Source organism: Meriones unguiculatus, chromosome 6 (assembly GCF_030254825.1).
Source record: "Meriones unguiculatus strain TT.TT164.6M chromosome 6, Bangor_MerUng_6.1, whole genome shotgun sequence".
NCBI lineage: Eukaryota > Metazoa > Chordata > Mammalia > Rodentia > Muridae > Meriones > Meriones unguiculatus.
The window spans coordinates 27,300,563-27,327,297 of record NC_083354.1 but is presented as its reverse complement, the minus strand read 5'-3'; the positions used below and the strand labels follow the sequence as shown (position 1 = coordinate 27,327,297).

The window sequence follows — 26,735 nt, the reverse complement described above, 5'->3', positions numbered from 1 at the left end:
AACTACTTGTCACAAACCTGCTTATTGATAGCTGTACATACAAACAGGGTCAGGTCCATCTGTCCATACCTGGATACAATTCTAGAGATCGAAGAGTTTCCTTTTTATAATTCATTCTCTGTATTACGGAAGGTCTTCTCACAGAGTATAACACTTCTGCAAGAGTTTATGATTTACTTTGGACAGAATGTGGATTTACAGGGAATTCACAAAACTCCTCTTTTTCGTAGCTGCAGTCTGTACTGACTGGTTTCAAAATCCTTCTGACCAGCCCTTTTTTGATTTGGCAGTTTTCAAGTCCTATATGAAGTACCTGTCCTTAAAGTACAAAGCTGCAGCTAAGGCCCTCAAGGCCACTTTGTGCTCATGTGGGCAGCTGGCCTTGAGGGGGCGTTTTTCTTCATGCTTTGAGTTCAACAATGATGACCTCACAGAGGCCAGAGTGGATGAAGATGAAGACCTGACCACCTGCTTGATGAGCAAATTCACCACACAGAGGCTGAGACCAGTCTACCGGGTTTTAAATCCTCTCTTCCAAGAATTTCTTGCTGCCATGAGGCTGACTGAACTCTGGGTTCAGACAGGCAGGAAGACCAAGACCTGAGAATTTATTATTGGAGACAAATTAACTCACCCTTGAAGGCTCTGACCACCTACAACAACTTTTTGAAGTATGTCTCCAGCCACCCTTCATCAAGGGCAGGGCCAGAAGTTGTGTCTCATTTGCTTCAGTTGGTGGATGAGAAAGAGTCGCTGGAGAGCATGTCTGACTATGAGAATTACAAGAAACTCTACCCGGAAATTTTCAAGTGGGTTGAGTTTGTTAGGGTGCTGTGCCAGGAATCTCCAGAAGCTTTCTGTTCATTCCTTTCAGAACATTTATTAGATATTGCTTTAAACATTGCTTATGAAAGCAACACAGTTTTTGCATGTTCTCCATTGATTTTGCAATTCCCTCGAGGGAGAACACTGGCTTTGCGAGTATTGAATTTCCTGTACTTTTGGGACCACCTAGAAAGCCTGTTACTGTTGCAGAGTTTACAGGTTTCCATAAAAGGAAATAAAATGTCTTCTCATATAGATTATTCATTCAAGACATATTTTGAAAACTTACAGCCACCAGCTATAGTTAACGACTACACATGTGCTTTTGAACATAGAAAAGATTGGAAGAAAACATGTATTGAAAATGAGGAGATCATCAATAAATATGTAAATATCCAACCCAGGGTCCCCCCAGACATCAGTGAAGGGTACTGGAAACTGTCACCCAAGCCACACAAGATCCCTAGGTTGGAAGTTGCAGTGGCCAACATGGGCCAGCAGACCAAGCACTGCTCTGGGTCCTAATGGAAGTTTTCTCAGCTTCAAAGATTATTGAGCTCTGCTTGTCCAACAGCAGTGGCTTTCTTGAAAGCAGCCGCCCAGCTCTGGAGCTGAATAAGACCTCTGTCACCAAGTGCTCCGTGTGCAGGCTGGAGCTCAGCACAGCAGAACAGGAGCTTCTTCTCACCCTTCCTGCCTTGCAGTCTCTTGTGGTCTAGGGGATGAACCAGCTACCAGGTATCCCTGAGTGTGCTTTCACAAGGATTCTGGCTGACTCTGTGGTTTCTCATCCTTAGTGTTAGATGAGTAAAACTTCTCAGGCACAAGCCATGAATTTGCCTCCATAGGAGAAATCTGAATACTCTCACTGTTTGGGGCAGTGTATAAGGCCCTGAATCCTAGAATGGGTTTCAAGTAACTCAGAGAACACTAGGAAAATATTGCCACCATCCTTCCCATTTATTCCTGAATTATAGGTGAGCATCACCTTATTTCCTTCAATATATTTTAACGTGTTGATATCACTGTAAATATTTAACTTTTTTATTTTATAATGAATAGTAAAGCTTCCTTTTCATCAGCCTGTTGCATGGTTGGACATGCTTTGAGATGATGTCTTCTGTAGTCTAGACTGGCCTTATCCTGGTTATCTACCTGATCCTTCTGCCTCCATTTCCCCAGCACTAGATTACAGGATTGCAGGGTATGGCACCACATCCTGGCTCTGAAACAGCATCAAAATTTAATAAGTACCAACTCACTCATGACAAAAACATTGATTGACTTTTAAGTAAACCAGCTGGAGATGAAGCTCAGGTGTTGATTACTTGCCTGGCACAAATAGCTGGGTTTGGCCATAGAATTTTGCAATCTGGGCAAGGTGGTGCATGCCTGTGAGGCCAGCATGTAGAAGGTAGAGGCAGGAGGATCAAATATTCAGTGGCTGCTTGGGCCAGAGAGAGAAATACCACAGGATAGCTCGAAAAAGAGAAATATTTTATTTTAAACTGTTATTTCCATTTTTTTAAATATTTTTATAAATTACAGTTTATTCACTGTATCCCTACTGTAGCCCCTTTCCTCATCCCCTCCCACTCCCACCCTCCCTCCACCATCTCCTTCCATGCCCCTCCCCAAGTCCACTGATAGGGGAGATCCTCTTCCCCTTCCCTCTTACCCTAGCCTATCAAGTCTCAGCAGGACTGTCTGCATTGTCTTCCTCTGTGGCCTGGTAAGGCTGTTCCCCACTCAAGGGGAGGGGATCGAAGAGCCAGCCACTGAGCTCATGTCAGAGACAGTCCCTGTTCCCATTACTATGGAACCCACTTGGAGACTGAGATGCCATGGTCCACATCTGTGCAGGGGTTCTAGGTTATCTCCATGCATGGTCTTTGTTTGGAGTATCAGTCTCAGAAAAGACCCCTGTGCCCAGATTTTTTGGTTCTGTTGCTCTCTTTGTGGAGCTCCTGTCCCCTCCAGGTCTTTCTGTCTCCCCATATTTTTCACAATATTCCCTGCACTCGGCCCAAAGTTTGGCTATGAGTCTCAGCATCTCCTTTACCTTGCTGGGTAAAGTCTTTCAACAGCCCTCTGTGCTACCCTCCTGTCCTGTTGCCTGAATTTGATTACACCAAATTACAAACAACAAAATAATGTTTTGGCCATTTAAAATATATGATTTAATGGCATAAATAACATCTACATTCTTGTCCATCCATCACCCCTACCCTTTCTTAGGACCTTTTAATTCTCCCATCCAGCAACTTGATTCCATTAAACAGAAACTTTATTGTTTTTAATTTAGATTTTTTTAAAAAATATTCATTTATTTATTTTGTGTATATGTGTACCCTGCATGTACAACAGCATGTTGTAAGGTGGCATCAGATCCCATTATAGATGGTTGTGAGCCACGATGTTTATGTTGGGAATTGAACTCAGGAAGAGCAGGCTCTTAACCATTAAGCCATCTCTCCAGCCCTAAACAGTAACTCTTCCCTTCATTAGCCCATTTTCTTTCTTTCTTTCTTTTTCTTTCTTTCTTTCTTTCTTTCTTTCTTTCTTTCTTTCTTTCTTTCTTTCTTTCTTTCTTTCTTTCTTTCTTTTTTCCTTCCTTCCTTCCTTCCTTCCTTCCTTCTTTCTTTCTTTCTTTCTTTCTTCATTTATTTATTCACTTTACATCCCAATCTCAGCCCCCCCTCTCTTCTTCTCCCACCCTCCTTCCTTCTTCCCCATATCCCTCCTCTCCTCCCCCTTATAAAAGGGAAGCCCCCTCCCACCTACTCTTCCCAGCAATCAAGGCATATCAGGACTGAGCACATTTTTCTACTACAGAGGGCAGGCAAGGCAGCCCGACAAAGCATACAGGAGAGTCCTTGTCAGAGACAGACCCTGCTCCCTTTGCTAAGGGACCCACATGAAGCCCAAGCTGTCCATCATGTACACATGAGTAGGGGCCTTGAGCCACTCCATGCATGGTTCTTAGGTGTTATTTCAGTCTCCTCAAGCCCCCTGTGCCCAGGTTATTTGGCTCTGTTGGACTTCTTGTGGAGATCATGTTCCCTCCAGGTCCTTCTACTCTTCCTCCCACTCTCCCACAAGGTTCCCTGTGCTCCACACAATGTTTGGCTGTGAGCCTCAGCATCTGTTTCAATCTGCTGCTGGGTGGAGCCTCTCAAAAGCCAGCTATGCTAGCTCCTGTCTACAAGCATGGCAGAGAACCCTTAATAGTGTTAGGGGTTGCCTCTCTCCCATGATGTGGCCAAACATTGATTGGACATACCTCAGTCTCTGCTCTATCTTTATCCCTGCACATCTTGTAGGCAGGGTAAATTTTGGGTCTAAGTTTTTGTAGGTGGGTTGGTGTTTCCCTCCCTCTACTTGGAGTCTTGTCCGGTTAGTGGGTGGCCTCTTTAGTCTCCATGTTTCTTGCTAGGAGGGGTTTCCGCTAGAGTCACCCCCAAGGCCTCCCAGAAGCCTACCCTATTGTAGGTCTCCAGCCTGTCTCAGAGATGCCCCAGGCCATGATTTCTCTTCTCCTGCATGCCCTCTGTACTCCTTCCACCTCTTCTTCTCTCCCCACATCCCTCTCTCATGTCCCTCAGCGCTCTCTCTCCTATCCTGTCCCCTCTCTTTGAGCACTTCCTCTATCTATTCTATTTCCCCTTCTCAGTGAGATTCATGCATCCTCTCCTGTGTCCTTGTTACTTAGCTTCTTTGGATCTGTGAATTATAGTATGGTTATCCTGTATGTCCTGTATCCTAATATCCGCTTATAAGTAAGAACATACTATGTGTGTCTTTTTGGGTCTGAGTTATCTCACTCAGGATGATCTTTTCTAGTTCCCACCATTTGCCTGCAAATTTCATGATTTCCTTGTTTTTAATAGCTGAGTAGTATTTCATTATGTAAATGTACCACAGTTTCTTTATCCATTCTTTGGTTGAGGGACATCTGTGTTGTTTCCAGTTTCTGGCTATTACAAATAAAGCTGTTATGCACACAGTTGAGCAAATGTCCTTATTTTGTGATAGAGCATCCTTTGGGTATATGCCCAGGAGTGGTATAGCAGGGTCTTGAGGTAGAAGTATTCCCAATTTTCTGAGAAACTGCAGATTTAATTTCAAAGTGGTTGTACAAGTTTTCATTCCCACAAACAATGCAGGAGTGGTGCCCTTTCTCCACATCCTTGTCAGCATATTCTGTCACTTGAGTTTTTGATCCCAGCCATTCCACCTAGTGTAAGGTGGAATCTCAGAGTTGTTTTGATTTGCATTTCCTGGATGACTAAGGATGTTGAACATTTTTAAGTGCTTCTCAGACATTAGAGATTCCTCTGTTGAGAATTCTCTTTTTATCTCTGTGCCCATTTTAAAAATTAGATTATTTGTTTTGTTGGTGTTTAATTTCTTGATATATTTTGGATGTTTACCTTTTGTCAGATATAGGATTGGTGAAGACGTTTTCCCAATCTGTAGGCTGCCGTTTTGTTCTGTTGACAGTGTCCTTTGCCTTACAGAAATTTTTCAATTTCAAGAGGTCCTATTTATTGATTGTTGATGTTAGAGCTTGAGCTGTTGGTGTTCTGTTCAGGAAGCTGTCTCCTGTGCCAATGCGTTCAAAGCTCTTCCCCACTTTTTCTTCTAACAGATTTGGTATCTCTAGCTTTATGTTAAGATCCTTGATCCACTTGGACTTTAGTTTTGTGCAGGGTGATAAATATGGATCTATTTACATTTTAAACATGTAGACATTCAGTTAAACCGGTGTCATTTGTTGAAGATGCTATTATTTTTCCCTTGTAAGGTTTCGGTTCCTTTGTCAAAAAGCAAGTGTCCATAAGTGTCTGGGTTTATTTCTCAGTCTTCAGATCGATTCCATTGATTCACCAGTCTGTTTCAATGCCAGTACCGTGCAGTTTTTATCATTAAAGCTGTACTCTGTAGTGCAGCTTAAAATCAGGGATAGTTCTATCAGTCTTTTGTAGAATCTGTTTTACTGTCTGTCCCAACAAACTTATCTACCTAGATATATTATATAAGTATAATCATATAATAATTAACCTCATGTGTAGCTCATTTGCCTTCATATAATGTTTTCAAAGTTTACCATGGCATAACATATATTAGACTTTCATTTCTTTTTATAAGTGAATAATAATAATATTACTTTGTGTGTAGGTTTATAATTGTGCACGTGCCATTTTGTTTATATATTAATCTGTTCATGGACACTGAGTTTTAATGCTGCAGTTATAATTTGTGTTACTGGTGTCTGTTTGAGCTCTGCTGTATTGGTTTTTATATATTCCCACAAGTAGAATTTTTGCTTTATATAGTTCTTATGTTTTTGAGACAGGGTCTCTCTCTATGGCTAGAATGGCTTGGAACTCACAGGAATCTTCTAGCCTCAGCCTCCCAGTCATTGGGGTTAGATCTATGAGCCACCATATCTTTTTTGTGTTTAACCTTTCAGGAACTCCCCCACTGTGTTCCATGGTGGCAACCCCATGTATCTCCCACTGCAATGTGCAAGCCTCCACTTTTTCTACATCTTCCACCCCATTTTCCCTTTGTTTTGCTTATCTTAGACACATTCTAGTAAGTGAGGATTCTCGCCTGTAGTTCGGATTTACATTCCTTTAGTGACTGTGTGGGCCTCTTTGTGTGACTGTGTACCTTTCTGTGAGAAAAGTGCGCTTAAATCCTTGTCCATATAAACATGTTGTCAAGGTATGGAGGTTCATACCTGCACTCTCAGGAATCCAAAGTGAGGGAAGGGGGGCAGTCCTGACTTTGAGACCAGCTTGAGCTATATAATGGGTCTGGGGCAGCCAAGGCTGTAGAGTAAAACTATCTCAAACAAACAGAACAAAATCATTGTTGCTCTATTGTAGGAGTTCTTTGTGTACTGTGGATATTAAACCCTTATGAGACAGGGAAGGCATCCCACTGGGAGAGCATTGGTCTACCAGTTGTAAGACCTGGAGCTCTGTCACAGCCTGAAAAAAAAATCTATCAAAACCTAAAGTCAGAGATGTAGCTTGAAAGACATTTTCTCCCATCCTGTAGATTGTCATTTCATCTTGTAATGTCCTTTGATGCATGAACAACTGTTAATTTTGATAAGGTCTGTACTAGCCAGGGTCCCATAGAAGAACAGAACTTACAGAGCATATACATATATATATACATATACATATACATATATGAATGACTTACATGTTGTGGTCTAGCTAGTCCAATAATTATTGTCTACAATTGCTAGTCCAAGAATCCAGTAGTTGTTCAGTTTATGAGGCTGGTTGTCTCAGCTGGTCTTCAGTATATGCTAGAATCCTGAAGAAACAGGCTCTAATGATAGTGAAAGAACAGATTTGATAACAAGAGGCATAACAAGCAGGCAGAGAGAGAGAGAGAGAGAGAGAGAGAGAGAGGGAGAGAGGGAAGAGAGAGAGAACTTTCTTTTTTTATGTCCTTACGTAGGCTGCCTGGAGAAAGTATGGTCCTGATTAAAGATGGATCTTCCCGACTCAAAGGTCCAAGTTAGAAGTTGATCTTCCCACTTCAAATTATTTAATTAGAAAAAAAGAAAAAACCTCACAGGTGTGCCCAATCATTTAGGTTTTAGTTAATTTTAGATGTAATGAAGTTAACAACCAAGCATTACCCAAGGTCTTTTTATTAATGAAGTCTGAAAAGGATGATCTATTTGTAAAAGTAACCACCTTCAAATAAAATATCTGAATGTTTGTATCTTTATCCCAGTGCTTAGGAAAGTCTTTCAAAACCTCAAATGTGTATGTTTGATTTCCCTGAACATTCTCCTAATTTTTTTTCTCTTTTTTTTTAATTTTTCATCAATTACACTTTATTCATTCTGCATCCCCCCATAAGGCCCTCCCTCCTCCCCTCCTGATACCACTCTCCCTCCTCCCTCTGCATGCATGCCACTCCCCAAGTCCACTGATAGGGGAGGTTCTCCTTTCCTTTCTGATCTTAGTCTATCAGTTCACATCAAAAGTGGTTGCATTATCCTTTACTATGGCCTGGTAAGGCTGCTCCCCCCCAAGGGGGAGGTGATCAAAGAGCAGGTCAATCAGATTATGTCAGAGGCAGTCCCTCTTCACATTACTATGTAACCCAATTGGACTCTGAACTGCCCTGGGCTACATCTGTGCAGGGGTTCTGGGTTATCTCTATGAATAGTCTTTGGTTGGAGTATGAGTCTCTGGGAAGTTCCCTGTGTTCAAATTTTCTTGTTCTGTTGCTCTCCTTGTGGAGACCCTGTACTCTCCAGCACTTACTATTTAAAAGTTCTTACCTAAAATTCCAGTCACTCTGCCCAACATTTGCCCATCAGGCTCAGCATCTGCTTTGATATTCTGTAGGGCAGAGGCTTTCAGAAACCCTCTGTGGTAGATTCGTAGGTTGTGTCCTGTTATATCCTTCTTCTGATGTCCATCCTCTTTGCCTTTCCGGATGGGGATTGGACATTTTAGTTAGGGTCCTCTCTCTTGCTTAGTTTCTTTAGATGCACAGGTTTTAGTGGGTTTGTCCTATGTTGTATGTCTATATGAGTGACAATATACCATGTGTGTCTTTTTGCTTCTGGGACAACTCACTCAGGATGATCCTTTGCAGATCCCTCCATTTACCTGCCAATTTCATGATTTCCTTATTTTTCATTGCTGAGTAATATTCCATTGTGTAGATGTACCACAATTTCTGCATCCATTCTTCAGTTGAGGGGCATCTGGGTTGTTTCCAGCTTCTGGCTATTACAAATAGAGCTGCTACAAACATGGTTGAGCAAATGTCCTTTTTGTGTACTTGAGCCTCTTTTGGATATATGCCCAGGAGTAGTATGGCTGGATCTTGAGGAAGCGCTATTCCTAGTTGTCTGAGAAAGCGCCAGATTGATTTCCAGAGTGGTTGTACAAGTTTACATTCCCACCAGCAGTGGAGAAGGGTTCCCCTTTCTCTACAACCTCTCCAGCATGTGTTGTCACTTGAGTTTTTGATCTTGGCCATTCTCATGGGTGTAAGGTGAAATCTCAGGGTTGTTTTGATTTGCATTTCCCTAATGACTAGTGAGGTTGAGCATTTCTTTAAGTGCTTCTCTGCCATTCGATATTCCTCTACAGAGAATTCTCTGTTTAGCTCTGTTCCCCATTTTTTAAGTGGATTACAAGGTTTGATGCTTTTCAGCTTCTTTAGTTCTTTATGTATACTGGATATGAGTCCTCTGTCAGGTAAAGGGTTGGTGAAGATTTTTTCCCAATCTGTAGGTGGTCGCTTTGTTTTGATGACGGTGTCCTTTGCTTTGCAGAAGCTTTTCAGTTTCATGAGGTCCCATTTATTGATTGTTCCTCTTAGAGCCTGTGCTGTTGGTGTTTTGTTCAGGAAGTTTTCTCCTGTACCAATGAGTTCTAGGGTATTTCCCACCTTTTTTTCTAGCCGATTTAATGTGTCTGGTTTTATGTTGAGGTCTTTGATCCACTTGGACTTCAGTTTTGTGCAGGGTGATATGTATGGGTCTATTTTCATTTTTCTACATGTAGACATCCAATTGGACCAGCATCATTTGTTTAAGATGCTATCTTTTTTCCATTGAATGGTTTTGGTGTCTTTGTCAAAGATCAGGTGTCCATAAGTGTGTGGGTTTATTTCTGGGTCCTCTGTTCGGTTCCATTGATCCACCATTCTGCTTCTATGCCAGTACCATGCAGTTTTTAAAACTGTTGCTCTATAGTACAACTTAAGATCAGGGATGGAGATACCTCCAGAAGATCTTTTATTGTAGAGGATTGTTTTAGCAATTCTGGGTTTCTTGTTATTCCATATGAAGTTGAGAATTTTTCTTTCCAGGCCTGTAAAGAATTGTGTTGGTAATTTGATGGGCATTGCATTGAATCTGTAGATTGCTTTTGGTAAGATGGCCATTTTTACTATGTTAATCCTGCCAAGCCATGAACATGGGAGATCTTTCCATCGTCTCATATCTTCTTCTAATTCTTTCTTCAGAGATTTGAATTTTTTTTCATACAAGTCTTTGACTTCCTTGGTTAGGGTTACTCCGAGGTACCTTATGTCATTTGTGGCTATTGTGAAGGGTGTTGTTTCCCTAATTTCTTTCTCAGCCCTTTTGTCTTTTGTATACAGGAGGGCTACTGATTTTTTTGAGTTAATTTTGTATCCGGCCACTTTGCTGAAGGTGTTTATCAGCTGTAGGAGTTCCCTGGTAGAGTTTTTGGGGTCACTCATGTATACTATCATATCATCTGCAAATAGTGATAATTTGACTTCTTCCTTTCCAATTTGTATCCCCTTGATCTCCTTCAACTCTCTTATTGCTCTAGCAAGGACTTCGAGGACTATGTTGAAGAGATATGGAGAGAGTGGGCAGCCTTGTCTTGTCCCTGATTTTAGTGGGATTGCTTTAAGTTTCTCTCTGTTCAGTTTGATGTTGGCTATAGGCTTGCTGTATATCGCCTTTACTATGTTTAGATATGTGCCTTGTATCCCTGATCTCTCCAATACTTTAAACATGAATGGATGTTGGATTTTGTCAAATGCTTTTTCAGCATCTAGGGAGATTATCATGTGGTTTTTTTCTTTCAGTTTGTTAATATGATGGATTTCCGTATATTGAACCACCCCTGCATACCTGGAATGAAGCCTACTTGGTCATAGTGGATAATATCTATAATGTGTTCTTGGATTCGGTTTGCAAGTATTTTATTAAGTATTTTTGCATCAATGTTCATGAGGGACATTGGCCTGAAATTCTCTTTCTTTGTTGAGTCTTTGTGAGGTTTCAGTACCAAGGTGACTGTGGCTTCATAGAATGAGTTTGGTAATGTTCCTTCTGTTTCTATTTTGTGGAATAGTTTGAAGAGAATTGGTGTTAGCTCTTCTTTGAAGGTCTGGTAGAATTCTGTGCTGAAGCCATCTGGTCCTGGGCTTTTTTTGGATGGGAGGCTTTTGATGACCGCTTCTATTTCTTTGAGGGATATAGGACTATTTAGTTGATTTACCTGGTCCTAATTCAGCTTTGGTAAGTCAAATCGATCAAGAAAATTGTCCATTTCATTTAGATTTTCAAATTTTGTGGCATATAGACTTTTGAAGTAAGTCCTAATGATTGTTTGGATTTCCTCAGTGTCTGTAGTTTTGTCCCCCTTTTCATTTCTGATTTTGTTGATTTGGGTGGTGTCTCTCTGCCTTTTAGTTAGCTTGGCTAAGGGTTTGTCGATCTTGTTGATTTTCTCAAAGAACCAGCACTTGGTTTCATTGATGCTTTGAATTGTTTTATTTGTTTCCAATTGATTGATTTCAGCCCTGAGTTTGATTATTTCCAGCCATCTACTCCTTCTTTGTGTGTCTGCTTCTTTTTCTAGGGTTTTTAAGTGAGCCATTAAGGTCCTTGAATGAGCTGTCTCGAATTTCTTCTTGAAGGTACTTAGTGCTATGAACTTTCCTCTTAGTACTGCTTTCATTGTGTCCCACAAGTTTGGGTATGTTGTGTCTTCATTTTCATTGATTTCTAGAAAGACTTTAATTTCTTTCTTTATTTCTTCCCTGACCCAGCTGTCATTTAGTAACAAGTTGTTCAATTTCCATGTGTGTGTAGGTTTTTTTCTATTTCTGTTATTGTTGAGGTCCAGCTTTATTCCATGGTGATCAGACAAGATACAAGGTATTATTTCAGTCTTCCTGTTGAGCCTTGCTTCGTGACCCACTATATGGTCTATTTTGGAGAAGGTTCCATGAGGTGCTGAGAAGAAGGTAAATTCTTTTGTGTTTGGGCGTAAAGTTCTGTAAATGTCTGTTAGGTCTATTTGATTCATGACCTCTGTCAGAGACATTGTTTCTTTGTTTAATTTCTGTTTTGTTGACCTGTCCTTTGTTGAGAGTGGGGTGTTGAAGTCTCCCACTATTAGTGTGTGGGGATCTATGTGTGGTTTAAGTTTTATCAATGTTTCTTTTACAAATGTGGGTGCTCTTGTATTTGGGGCATAGATGTTCAGGATTGTGATGTCTTCCTGGTAGAATTTTCCCTTGATGAGTATGAAGTGTCCTTCCCCATCTCTCTTTATTAATTTTGGTTAAAAGTCTATTTAATCAGATATTAGAATGGCTACTCCTGCTTGCTTCTTGTGTCCGTTTGCCTGGAAAGTCGTCTTCCAACCCTTTACCCTCAGGTAATATCTATCTTTGTGTCTTAGGTGTGTTTCTTGTATGCAACAGATTGCTGGGTTTAGTTTATGTATCCATTCTGTTAATCTGTGTCTTTTAATTGCAGAGTTGAGTCCATTGATGTTGAGAGAGATTAATGACCAGTGGCTGCTAGGTCCCTTGATTTTGATGTTGGCTGTGGTCATCAGGTTGTGTGCTTGGTTGCTTTCTGTTTTACTGAAGTGAGGTTATTTATTTCCTGTGTTTTCTTGAATGTAGCTAGTTTTCCTGGGTTGTATTTTCCCCTCTAGTGTCTTCTGTAATGCTGGATTTGTTTGTAGGTATTGTTGAAATTTGTTTTTGTCATTGAATATCTTGTTTTCTCCATCTATGAGGACTGAGAGTTTTGCGAGGTATAGTAGCCTGGGCTGACATCTGTGTTCTCTTAGGGTCTGCATGATATCTGTCCAGGCCCTTCTGGCTTTCATAGTCTCTATTGAAAAGTCAGGTGTGATTGTAATGGGTTTGCCATTATATGTAACTTGGCCTTTTTCCCTTGCAGCTTTTAGTATTTTTTCTTTGTTCTGTATACTTACTGTTTTGAGTATTATGTGGCGAGAGGATTTTCTTTTCTGGTCAAATTTGTTGGGTGTTCTGTAGGCCTCATGTATTCTAATTGGCCTCTCCTTTAGCTTGGGGAAATTTTCTTCAATGATTTTGTTGAAAATATTTTCTGGGCCTTGGAGAAGGGAGTCTTCTTTTTCCTCTATACCTATTATTCATAGGTTTTGTCTTTTCATATTGTCTTGGATTTCTTGGATGGTCTGTGTCAGGAATTTTTCAGATTTAACATTTTCTTTGATAGATACATCGATTTCTTCCATTGTATCTTCTACACCTGAGATTCTTTCTTCCATCTCTTGTAGTCTGTTGGCTATGCTTACCTCTGTAGTTCCTGTTTTCTTCCTTAGATTCTTCCTTTCCATTATTTCTTCCATTTGTGTTTTCTTTAATTTTTCCAGTTCTATCTTCAGGTCTTGAGTTGTTTTGTTTACTTCCTTCACCTGTCTGATTGTACTTTCCTGTTTTTCTTTTAGTTCCTTCAACTCTGTTTCTTTCATTTCATTCAGTGTTTTAAGCATTTCCTTTCTAAAGGCCATAAACTGTTTGGCTGCAGCTTCCTCTATTTCTTTATGGATGGCAATATTCTGTTTGAGTTTATCTTCCTCTATGTCTTTACGTATCTCATTTGTTTCCTCTGTTATGATCTTCATGAGCATAGTTGTTAGGTCATCTTCTTGGATTTCAGTTATGCTGGGGTGTCCAGGGCTACTTGCCCCTGGGTAACTGGGTTCTGGAGATGCCATATTGCTCTGTCTTTTGTTGCTTGAGCTTTTACGCTGGCCTCTACCCATTGTGTTATCTTATGTGTTTGGGGTTATTTTTTGGTGGTTCCTGGGGATCCTGTGGTGGAGAGAATACCCTTTGCAGAAAGCTGTTTTTTCCTGAAGGATGTCTTCTCAGCTTTTTGGGTATAGTCCCTGGATGGCTGGTGTTTTTTCAGGAGTTGCTCACCTCAGGGATATAGACCTGAGTGGTAACTGTGGTCTTTGTTAGTCGAGAGGGTTCTCCTCTAACCCAAGGAAGTCCTGAGGGCAGCTGCCCTGTTTCTAGGTTTCTTGTTGTAAATTTAATGATCAGCTGCTGTGACCCAGTTGAACATCAGGCGAGCAGCAACTGTTTGTGCCTGTGTCTGGAGCACAGCTGAATGATGGTCCCACTGGTCTGCTAGACTGCTAGACTTTTTCTAGGGAAGGATTGGGTGATTAAAGTCAGTACAGTTTCCTTCCTTCCCTGTGGATTCTCTGGAGACACGGACTCCCAGTGTCTTTTTTGCCCTGGTGCACACTGCTCATTGTCAGCCAACTGGCTGGCCGGAGAAACTGCCTATGCCTGGAGCACAACTAAGTGATGGCGGCTCAGTCTCCGCCATCTGTCTGGTGCGCAGAAACTGCCTGTGTCTGCTTTTGTCCAGCCTAAGCTGGGTAATTTTCCGGGGACCTTTTCAGGCTGGGTGTGTCGGCTGAGTGCTCTGAGATCAGACCAGCCATTTCCCTCCCTGTGTGTTTGCACGAGACAGTGAAACTTTTGTGTTTGGGTGTAAAGTTCTGTAAATGTCTGTTAGGTCCATTTGATTCATGACCTCTGTCAGAGACATTGTTTCTTTGTTTAATTTCTGTTTGGTTGACCTGTCTTGTGTTGATAGTGGGTATGTTGAAGTCTCCCACTATTAATGTGTGGGTATCTATATGTGGTTTAAATTTTATCAATGTTTCTTTAACAAATGTGGGTGCTCTTGTATTTAGGGCATAGATGTTCAGGATTGTGATGTCTTCCTGGTGGAATTTTCCTTTGATGAGTATGAAGTGTCCTTCCCCATCTCTTTTTATTAATTTTGGTTGAAAGTCTATTTGATAAGATATTAGAATGGCAACTCCTGCTTGTTTCTGGGATCCATTTGCTTGGAAAGTCGTCTTCCAACCCTTTACCCTCAGGTAATATCTATCTTTGTGACTTAGGTGTGTTTCTTGTATGCAACAGATGGCTGGGTTTTGTTTAAGTATCCATTCTGTTAATCTGTGTCTTTTTATTGGAGAGTTGAGTCCATTGATGTTGAGAGAGATTAATGACCAGTGGCTGTTAGATCCCTTGATTTTGATGTTGGCTGTGGTCATCAGGTTGTGTGCTTGGTTGCTTGTTGTTTTACTGAAGTGAGGTTATTTATTTCCTGTGTTCTCTCGAATGTAGCTAGCTTTCTTGGGTTGTATTTTCCCTTCCAATGTCTTCTGTAATGCTGTATTTGTTTGTAGGTATTGTTGAAATTTGTTTTTGTCATTGAATATCTTGTTTTCTCCATCTATGTGGACCGAGAGTTTTGCGGGGTATAGTAGCCTGGGCTGACATCTGTGTTCTCTTAGGGTCTGCATGATATCTGTCCAGGCCCTTCTGGCTTTTTTTTTTTTTTTTGATATTGCTTTTTATAGCATATCTAAGGATCCATTGTGAAGTCCAAGGTCATGAAGATTACCTGTTTTCTACTAAGAGTTCTATAGTTTTAGCTCTTACATATGTTGTCAATCCAATTTAACCTTTTTATGAGTTGGAAGCGGGAATCCAACTGTGTTCTTTTGCATATGCAAAAACAGTTGTTCCCATGCTGTTGGTTGGGGAGATGTCTCATTTATTTTGTGAATCTAGAGAACAGCACAGGGCTTCCCCTGCATTCTGTGATCAGTAGATGTTGCAGCTGGAAGTATCTTCCTGGATGTGCTTCCTAGATGTTAGGAAGTCTAAGAAACTTCATCTTGAAAGCATGAAAATGGTTGAAGGTCACAGCACACTTGATAACTTCCACTGGGGACCTTACGTGATGGGAACTATGTGCTGCTTTCCAGATCAGCTCTTTGCTAACTTCCACAAGTTTCCCAGCCTGAAAGAACTGTCTGTGAGACTAGACAGCAAAGCAGATGTGCTTTCAGTCCTTCCTGGAGAGTTCCCAAACCTCCTATCCATCCAAACTTCATGGAGTCTGACATCTCCAGACTAGGTAAGGATGGTGCTTGGATCTCCAGCTCATGTCTCAGCTGGAAAAGCTACTTGGCTAGTAATTGTTAGAACCGTTAAATCATCATTAGTTAAACCTTCCCTGGGCTTCACAGCATGAACTGTGGGAATACTAACCTTCCTTGGAGATTTATTTGAGAACCTTGAGTTTTTACTATATACTAAGACCTGTTCTGAGCACTTAACAAATATTAACTCACTCTTTGCATTCAGTGTGCTCAGTGTGTGTGCTGAGGTACTGCGATTATTGCCACTGTGCAGCTGGAGAAATTAAGGCAGAAAGAAAGATGTTAAGTGATTTCTGCAAGTTTTCTCAGCTACGACAGGCTGCTTATGCAGCCACAGCCATGTTGCCATGATAAGCCTGGTGCTTTTCTACACCCTCACTCAGGGAAGCAGAGTCTTTCCTTCTCTTATTCCTACCTCTTTACCAAGCACGATTTCCCTGATACTTGGGCTTCCTTCCTTGCCCTCTGAAACAACCCCCTCACCCTAACCTAGTACTGTGCAGTGGCTGGTCTGCCATAGTCCTGCCTGCCACTGTTGAACATACCAGCATAACTGAAACAGCACACATTTTCTCATTTTTTCTTCATCTTTCTCTCCAAAATTATCTGTAAAGTTTTTTTAAGATTTATTTATTTACTATTTACACATTATTCTACCTGCATGTATGCCTGCACAGCAGAAGAGGGCACCAGATCACAGTATAGACGATTGTGAGCCACGATGTGGTTGCTGGGAATTGAACTCAGGAACTTTGGAAGAGCAGCCAGTGCTAGTTGATGGCAAGCCTTGATGTTGAATTTTGAGAACAGAAAATTGATCCAGAGAGGGTCAGGAACTTGTCCCAGGTCAGTTCCAGAAGCTGAGCACAAGCCCAACATGGCCTGAGCTCCAGACACTGAGAAATTGCACTGCGCACCATGTGTTACCACGTCACTGTGTCACTGCTCCTTTAATCAGTGTGGCTGGGACTGATGGACTGAGGGCCCAATTTTGATAGAAATTTGTGGCCTTCTCTAATTTCTGAAAATATTTCATCTTTGTAGTTAAATTGATTCAGAACTCTTCAAATCTTCATGTCTTCCATCTGAAATGTGATTTACTATTGAACTGTGTGTCTCTCATGGCTGAGATTGCTTCCTGCAAGAAACTCAGAGAGATTGAGTTTTCTAGACAATGCTTTGAAACCACGTCATTTGGTAAGAATTGTATAATGTTGACCTCAGATGCTCCTGTGCACAGTCTTTCAATACTCTAGGATTAAAATGCAACTGGTGTTGTGGGAACTGTGGTGACACCTAATCTTCAGTGAGGCTTTCACAAAAGTGAAGTATATCTGTCTACATCTCGGTTCATTTTCATAACCGAGTCTTCTACTCAGTCATAGTAATTCTGAGTAGTATGTCACCTTTCATCACTTTTGAAATACTCTTCGTTTCAGTGGTTCTCTGTGTCATAGGAAATTTATCTAACTCTACTCAATTTTATTTTCCCTTTCCTAGTCACCGTCTTGCCAAATTTTGTTTCTCTGAAGATGTTGAATCTTAAATGCGAACAATTTCCAGATAAGGAAATGTCGGAAAAGTTTGGTAAGTTTGTAAATCAGCATTTCTTAATTTATTCTTTTTCTCCTTGTTGTTGTCATGGTAGTCATCATTGTGGGGTTGTTGTCCTTCACCTCTTCTACCTCCTCCTCCTCTTCCTCCTTCAGTGAACCCACAACAAAGCAAGTTGTGAACAATTGTCCTTTGACTATTGGTTAGGGTTTTTATTGCTGTGATGAAACACCATGACCAAAAGGAGCTTGGGGAGGAAAGGCTAAATCTCACAACTCTCAGGTCACACTGCATCAGTGTGGGATCACAGATCAGAAACCTGAAGGCAGAAACTGAATCATAAGGGTGTCTCTTGCAGGATTTGTCCTTGTGGCTGGCTCAACCTGCTTTCTTATAGCACCTATGACCACCTGTCTAGGAGTGGCACCACCCACAGTGATCTGGGTCCTCCCACATCAATCATCAGACAAGAAAATGCACCAGAGGCTGGCCATAAGACAGTTTGGTGGAGGCATCTTCTCAACTGAGGTTTCCTCTTTAAAAATGACTCTAGTTTGTGTCAAGTCGACATAACACTGCCAGTACAACATCCATGGCAATTGGTTCCAGGACACCCCTTCTGATACCAACACTGGAAAATGCTTAAGTCTATGATACAAAATGGTTAAGTATTTGCATATGACCCCAAATAGTTTAAGCCTTCTCTAGTTCCTACAATACCTAGTACAATATAAGAGCTATGTCAACAGCATTGTGTTCTTCAAGGACAGAGGGGAAAAGTCTATACATGCTCAACATGGACATAACTTTAAAAATATTACATGTCTGGCAAAATGGTTCAGAGCACTACAAAAGTGTGATGTCAAGCTTGAAGCCTGGAATTTTATCCCTGTGACATGTGTAGTGGAAAGGCACGTTGTTCTCTGACCTACACATACACACACATAATTAATTAAATGTAATAAAAACATACAAGCTGTGGTGGGTGGACATGCCGATACAGAGGGTCAGCTGCATGAGCTACATGGGTCCTTAGGAATACATGATAGAGGATTCAGTCTCATCCCCAGATGCCCTCAAGGTGGGGCCCACTCATCCTCATGCTTGAGTTCATTAAATGCAATGTTCTTAGACTCACTGATACCTTAGGTGAGAATTTGGTCATGATGGCACTGTGTTACTTCATTTTCCAGCATCTACGCCAACGATAGGTTGTTTTGGTTTCAAATGTTTCTGGAGTTTATATGTATTTTTATTAAAGGTTAAGGAAATATTATATTATGACTCATAATTAACACAATGATAAGTATAGGCAGAGTGTTAATACTTTTCTAATGATTTGTTTATTTTTGTTTCATGTGCGTTGGTGTTTTGACTGCATGTTTATTGGTATGGAGGTGTTGGATACTATGGAACTTGAGTTACAGACAGGTGTGATCTGCCAGGTGGGTTTTGATCTGCTGGGAATTGAACCTGGGTTCTCTAGAAGAAAAGCCAGTGTTCTTAGCTGCTGAGCCATCTCCTTAGCCCCAAATTTAAATAGTTTTGACTTAAGAAATGATTGAGAAAATAATCAGATTTTATGGTAAATACTGTAAAAGTATTTAAAAATAAAGGGAGGGGAGAGAGTGCAGCTACGTGGTAGAGAGCTATGTCTTCATAATGTTTTTCAGCCTTTTTTGTGCATAAAGAGAGCCTGAGTTTTCTTTCTTTGTAGAAGTGGATAGGTAATTCAGTGTGCTAAAACAGCAGGAACAGGATCAGGATCAGGCACCAAGATGGCTGGCATGTATCACATGTCAATTATGCAAAACAGACATTGAGTATAATGAGAGCCAAGTCTCCTCACTGCTGAAGAGAGAATTTACAAGCATTGACAGGGCAGGGTGGGGCAGCCAGATGACTCAGCTGGTAAAGGGGTTATGCCAAGCCCAAGGACCATGTTTAGATCCCTGGACTCACATGGAAGAAGGAGAGGAGCAGCACTTACAAGGTTGCCTTCTACCCCCACACATGCTCTGTGACATGTGGGTGCCCACATACCAACACTGACCTGATGTAAGTCAATGAATGTCAACCAAAAAGAGCCCCAGGGATAGGCCACTCCTCAGGCCTCACCAGACCCTGTCAGGAGGAAGTGAGTGTTAGATTCCTGTGCCCAGACTGAGAGCTAGTCCATCTCATGAAGTGTTTCCTCCTTCTTAAATTTAGTTAATTAAATTTTAAGACTTTTCTGTTATTCTGTTTGCTCCTGTGTTTCTGTGCACCACATGTGTGCCTGGTGGCCACAGAAGTCAGATGAGGGTTTTGAGTCCCCTGAATCCAGGCGATTATCAGGCACAGTGTGCAGGCCGGGAACTGTGCATGGGACTGCTACAAAGGCAACAAGTGCTCTTAACTTCGGGGCCTTCTCCGCAGCCCCACATATGTTCCCTTAAAAATAAATTACTGTATACACATTGTGACGATCTAAATTTGAGAAGCTTTGCTTATGAAGCTCTATCCTTACAGCAAATTGGGCAAGAAAAATATATGTCAGAAAGAGAAAAGCAAAGTGGAAATGTTGGTGTGGGCTCATAGTTTTTTGTGCATGGTTTGTTTGCAGGGGTTCATTGTGTATGTTTGTGTGTGGCTGTGCTGTGGCATGGGTGTGGCAGTCAGAGAACAGCAGGTGGGAATCGGTTGGTTCTCTCTTTCTACCATCTGGATTCCTGGAGTCTAACTGGGGTGTCAGGCTTGGCTGTGGATGCCTCTCCAACTGAGCTGTCTCACCTGCTCTGAGCCATGAACAGAGAGAGAGCTCTGAATACGTTTCAAGTCATCCATATCTCCAGTCATACACACGCACGCTCCTCACACAGCCACCAGAGAGTCTGGAAGCTTGGCTGTAGTAACGAACACACAGGTGCTCAGATGTCCATTCTTTTTAAGGGTTTGAAACCATTTTCTGTACAGAGAACTAGTGTGATTTCTTTCAGTGGCTAGATATCTGAAGTAACTTGTTCATGACAGATCACCTAGAAGCCGAGAGTGGTGGTAACACATGCCTATGAGGTGTTGGGAGTACTGGGAGGATGAGGCAGGAGGATTATGAGTTCTAGCCATTCTGGTCTGGACTACAAGAGACTCTGTTCTGAGATTGCCAAGACCAACCAACCAACCAACCAACCAACCAACCAACCAACCAACAAGTTAATGCAATTTAATGGTCCTGTTTCCTGGGCACGCTCACATAACCACTGCCTGTTGTACACACTGAGATTGAAATTTTAGATCTGATTTGCTGGTTTGAATGGATGTGGCAAGAGCAAGACCCATAGCTGAGTTTTCATGACTGGCACAGTAGAGCTGCAAACAGTGTACCCTGCTTGGCTTTCAGATGAACAAGGAGGAAAAACAAAGCTTATTCTGTGTGTGTGTGTGTGTGTGTGTGTGTGTGTGTGTGTGTGTGTGTGTTTGTGTGTGTGTGTACATATATGTGTGGTGCCATGGTATCCAGCATGCTAGGCAAGACTTTTATCACTGAGCCAACTGCCTAAATCCCTGGACTTGAGTTCTAAATATTATCTTTCCTGTGGTAACTAAGGACTGTGTAGAAATGTTTTATTCCAGAACTAGGAAGGGGAAAGTTGAAGATAAATATGGAATATGGTTTATGCTGGAAAGGATTTAAATTTTCTGTGAGGCCACAGATGTTGAGACTTAGAGATCATAGGTGCAGAGTGTCACACTAAGGAGGACTAATGTGTGGTGGAAGGCTGTCATGGTGGTAGATGATGCTTTACTGAGAAGTATGGGTATCTGCAGAGTGATGGCTGGAGGTGGGATGGCAAGGGGAATGGGCGAAGGCACTGTGCAGCTAGGAGGGTGACCCGTAGGAGAGGCCCCCATTTTAGAGGACATTTTTATTTAATACAACATGATGTCTTGGAACTGTTAGCGGTGGGGCCTGAGCACGGAATGCCTGGGTCACAGCTGCTCATGGTGGAACAGGGACAGAGGATGGCTTGCTGTGTCACCCACAGCACTGGCTCTGGGTTCTCTCAGGAACCTGGAGGAACTGCTTCTTCCCACTGGGGACAGGATTCACCAAGTGGCCAGACTGCCTGTCCAGCAGTGTCTGCAGCTTCAGCGTCTCCGAGTTCTTGCCCTTCATGACACACCTTGGTGTGCTGGAAATTGGTGAGTTTCCCTTGTACTGCTCTTTCTCACCATCGTTTCATTTGCCACTGGATTTATCCCGTGGGGAAATCCTCTGCAATAGGGACTGCTTTACATATACATACCCCAAAGTTTTGTTTGTGCCTTATATTCATAGTAACACATGTGACCAGAATGTATTGACTTCACTGCTGTGCACCATTCTTATTTGACCACATGTGTACTGTTTCTAGATGCTGGCTACTATGGGTGCTTTTAAGAACATGCTCGTACAATGTATGTGTTTAGGTATTCTGGGGCTGGAATTTCTGAGATCTCACATAGATTGATTAAAACTTGCTTGGTTGGATGTGGCACATGCCTGTAAGTCTACACTGGGGAGGTTCCAGGGTTCCTTATCTAGATATCAAGCTCAATGGCAGGTTGGGTTACAGGAGACTTTGACCACAAACAAGGAAACAAAGGAACACATCTCTTTACAGTGAGGAAACATGAGATGAGAGACAGAGGACTAAATCTCTGCAAATTTTCCCTTCACCAAAGGTTGCTTCACAGTCTGTCTGTAGTAGATATTGTCAGTCCCTTACAGCGCAGGCACTCTAATGATTCTCATGTATAGGAAAATCGGTAGCTTTTGTTGAGGAGCTGAGGGATGGATATCTTTCAGATTAACCAGCATCGGAAAGAAAAAGACAGAACAGAGCAAAAAGAAATAGTCATACCTTTCTGTGATGCACCTCAGAACCCAGGCAGACCCCACCAAACCTCATGGAGGCTTAGCTTGTAGATACTGCACTCAGGGTCAGGAATTTTCAGAAGAAAAAGACACTGTCTTAAGGTGAACCCACCTTCTTTAGGGCAGACTCCTAGCCAGGTCGCTGAAAGGAGGAGCTCAGTGCCTGTCTCCATCTTTGCACCAAAATTAATCCCAGAGGATGTGTCTAAATCTTCTGCTGTGGGACTGGAAATGTACACAGTAGCACTCATTTATATTGTGTGAGGTCCTGAGTTCATGCCTAAGCACCACAAAAGTGAATCAATCAATCAATCAATTAATCAGTCAGTCAATCTCTGCCACCTGTTCACACTCATAGCTCTAGTTTGTTTTTAAATCTTCAAGCTAGGTGCACAGCACAAGTTGAGATGTAAGATCTTTCTGGAAGACCAGTGCTTTTTACCTGTGGTGGCACTTCATGCTCACTTGCTGTATATCAATATCAGCGTCCAGCATTATCTTCATGACTTTTCCTTCATCTTGCTTTTGATCTTCCTATGACCCACCATTCAAGGCACATTCTTGATCAGTTAGGTTGGTGTAAGTGGCACTGGACAAGCTCAGTCTTGGTGCCAGGGAAGCAGGGAAGGCTGACTGTTGCTGAGAAAACATGGTATAGGCTAAATACATTATTATTAACTCCATAATTATTATGATGATATTATCTAACCTGCTATTACAATCAAATGAAAATGCAGATACCTGTCAGGTTTTATAATTGCCTTGTACCACCTTGGGCTAGGCAGATAATTCCACCTTCACTATCTCAGCCTGCATCCCTTCCATCTGTTATAATCATTACTAATTGGGCCACCTCTCATCCATAATTCCATAAATACTTTCTTATCCTTCATCTGAAGTGCTCCCTTCCAAGCCATTCCCGGAGTCCTACCTTTTGGCCCATATGATTTTCTCTTCACTTAACCCATGGTGACCTTCTCTTTCCTCCTCTCTTCCTGACTGTTTGTTTCCTTCCCATGATTCTTCTGTCCCCAAAGACTGGGAACCTTATCCATACCTACCTCCTTCTGTCCTGCCTAGATACAGACCTTTGAATCAACCAATCATGGATAATGGGGAGCATTCCTTTTCATCACATGGTTACAGGAGAGACTTCAACATTATTAACAATGTCTGTGGCAGGGTGTTAAATAAATCTCAAAGCACTGAAATCAGCATTTGAATACATAGCACCAGACCAAACCCCAACATCAGATCTCTGAGTTCCAGGGCAGCCTGCTCTACTCAGCAAGTTCCAGGCTACCCAAGGCAGCATAGTGAGGCCCTTTCTCAAAGTAAAACAAAAGAATTTAGAAATAAAATTTAAAAACATACCTACCTCACTAAGGCATTCATTGATGAGAGAGAGAGGGAGAGAGAGAAAATGTGTTGCAGCTGTCCAAAAATGGCCTCACCAGCCACTCAGAGATCAATCTCAGTCAGATACTGAGGGTTTATTGAATGCTCACCCCAAGACTGATCACAATCACAGACATAGCCCAGACTGAACTTCGACCCTGATACATTCTCAGGGTAGGCTTTTTATAGAAAGACCACATTTAGAAGGCAAGGGGAGAGCAGTATTACAGTTTAAGTTTATTTTGGCTAACGAGACAAAGGGTTATCATCTAACTTTTAAGTTGATTGGTCCTAAGTGAGGTAAGTAAGCTGTGGCTAGGGGTTTTCCAGAATGCTAAGATAACTGAGTATGAGTAATGGGATAATCTGACCTTGTAGACAGATATTTCATTGTCAGCAAATTAGTCACTTGGGAGGCAGATCCTGAGAATTTGGACTTAATTTCACCTCATAATCAAAATGGAGACAGAAGACAAGATGGCTATAGTTATGTTAAAGGTGAAAGCAGGTCTTAACAAAGGTATGTATCTAGATTTCGGAGTATAGTTTTGTTTGTTGTCTTCTAAAATGAGGGTTCCATGGAAATTAAATCTCACTTAGATTTGGGAGCCAATAATCCCTGGATCTCTCTCATGTAAGAACAGATGCTTTCTTTCTCCCAGAATCCAGCCCTCATTGCCTGACACATGATAGAAACTCAGTAAAATCTGTTACCCAGATATGAAACACTGACTCCTGGACACATGTTGGGCATATGACTCCTGGACATATGCTGGGCATACGGCTCAGCATTTATGAGCACTGGATGGTCTTCCAGAGAACTTGGATCTGATTCTTAGCCGCCACACAGGTATTCATAATTGCCTGTAACTCCAGTTCCAGGGGGTCATCTGAGCTCTGTAGACAATAGGTGTGTTTGTGGCGTACTTAACAAACATGCAGGCAAGACACCCATAAACATAAAATTAGAAATTAAAATAAAAATTAAAAAAATGCCTACCACATTGTTTTAAAAAAACATTTATTTGTTTATTTATTGAGAAATAGAGAAGAATGGAAAGACAGATGAAATATACTATGGCAATTTATAGAGGTCAGAGTACAATTTTGTTGGTTCTCTTCAACAATGTGGGTTCTATGGGTTGAACTTCTTACCCAGAAGATGCCCTTACCTGTGGAGCCATCTCAAAGTGTTAACAGTGTCCATCTATCCATGGACAACTGACAGGTTACTCTTGGCCAGTGTTTTAGTTTATACCTAGGAGACAGCACTTACACACACCATAGAAGCAGATAACTGCATAATGTGATACAGAGAATAAAGCAAACCAGGTGTCAGCATACCACAGAGGGGGGTGGGTTGAACTTTTCTCTAGTATTTATAAAGGAATTGTAATTCAGAACGTGGCTGTTCTGGCAAGAGATCACACCCAAAGACCTTCTAGGTGTGTGAGATCCAGCTGGAATACTAACATTCTTTAATCCAGTAGACAAAGGCAAGTAGATCTAAGTTCAGCCTGGTCTAGAGCAAGTATCAGGTAAAGAAAGCTTAGGTTCAGGCATCGTGGTACATGCCTTTAATCACAAACAACAAAGGTAAAGTTAGTTTGTAGAAGGAAGCATCCGAGTTTGAAAGTGATGTACAATCAAGTGGCAGAAAAAAGGATGAAACAGAGAAAGATTTGAGAGAATAGGATACACCCAACTCTCACAAGAAGAGAAAGGAAAAGGAAGCTACTTAAGGGGAAATGAAGGGAGAAGAAGGCAGTTTTACCAGGACAGAAATATATAAAGTTTGCAGAGAGAGAACTCAGGTGAAGACCGAATGAGTCCGAGAATGAGAAGGAGCCATAAAATTAGAAAAGATTTCTGGAGTTAGTATGAGGCCAACCAGAACAACTAGGGAACCAAGAGTAAAGCAGATTGAATAAGTTAGCTGGGAGAGGAGTTTAAGGCAGAGCAGCTAAGTTGAGCCAGCCAGCCCAGAGTTCAGTAAGAACAACTCAGGGTGAGCTTATTAAGCTATAAGTCTCAGAGGATGAAAACATTCTAGGCCTAGATTATATTGTAAGGAAGCCAGAAGCTTCCAGTACTAGACTTAGGTTAGCAGACAGAGGCTATAATTCTCCAAGACAACAACTGAAATAAGCAAATAAAAGTTCCTCTTACAAATACTTGATTCAGAGGATGAGAAATACCCCCTGACTATCACAGAAGATCCCTATTCATGACATAGCAGAAACACTTTCTTAGGGCATCTACCTTTAAACTAAAGCTACTGCATGATTCTGGGTGAAATCTACCCTAACTTTCCCCATATTAGGGAAATGTAGTCAGACAGTTAAATACCAAACAAAAACTCCACTGGATCTTTACTTCCAAAGTCATGGCCCAACTTACCATGAGTCTGACTCCAATTCCTTTAGAGCCCCTGCTCTCAGTAACGAGGAAGTCCTTATTCAGCAATAGGTGGAAGGCGCTGTTGTAGCCAGTGAGAGGACAAGCTTTTAGGACTGTTACTGTTCCTTCTCTGCAAAAACAGAGACACTTTTCCCACAGTTTCTCAGACTTCTGAACTAACCTGCTCCATAGCCATGCCCTACCTTGACATATGTCCCTCTGTGAGACCAGAAGACAAGTCCACATTGCCCAGACAGCTAAATCTCTTTGTGCTCAAATTCCCAGTTTGTGCTTCCTTCTTGCCCTTTGGCCAGGTGGTTCCTTATCCACCAGGCAGCTGTTTGGTGCTTTCAAAGAATGACCTCTAAAACATCATGTTGAGCAGTGCCCACATTCACTGTCAGAGTTGGGAGTAGTACCAATAATGTGTCACTGTTATTGACAGCCTCAGGATTCTATTTTCATAAATGTTTTGTTTTCTAGCCAAGGTAGCAACCAGTGGAGGCTTCTAGAAACTTGAGAACTTAGATCATTCAATGAATCCCAAGATTACAGAGGAAGGATACAGACATTTCTTTCAAACCCTCAACAACCTGCCAAACTTGCAAGAGCTGAACATCTGCAGGCATCTCTCAGAATGCATCCAAGTTCAGGCCACCACTGTCAAGGCTCTGAGCCAGTGTGTGATGAGAGTACCCAGCCTCATCTGGCTCGGGACGCTCAGCTGGCTCCTGGATGAAGAGGACATGAAAGTGATGAATGCTATGAAGGAAAGACACCCTCAGTGCAAACGCTTGACTATCGTCTGGAAATGGGTACTGCCATTCTCTCCTGTCATTCAGAAGTGA

The 26,735-nt window shown here is 41.7% G+C and overlaps 1 pseudogene; it reads left to right on the top strand.

The window, feature by feature from the left end:
* LOC110544227 (baculoviral IAP repeat-containing protein 1a-like) lies at positions 1–26,735 on the top strand (annotated as a pseudogene).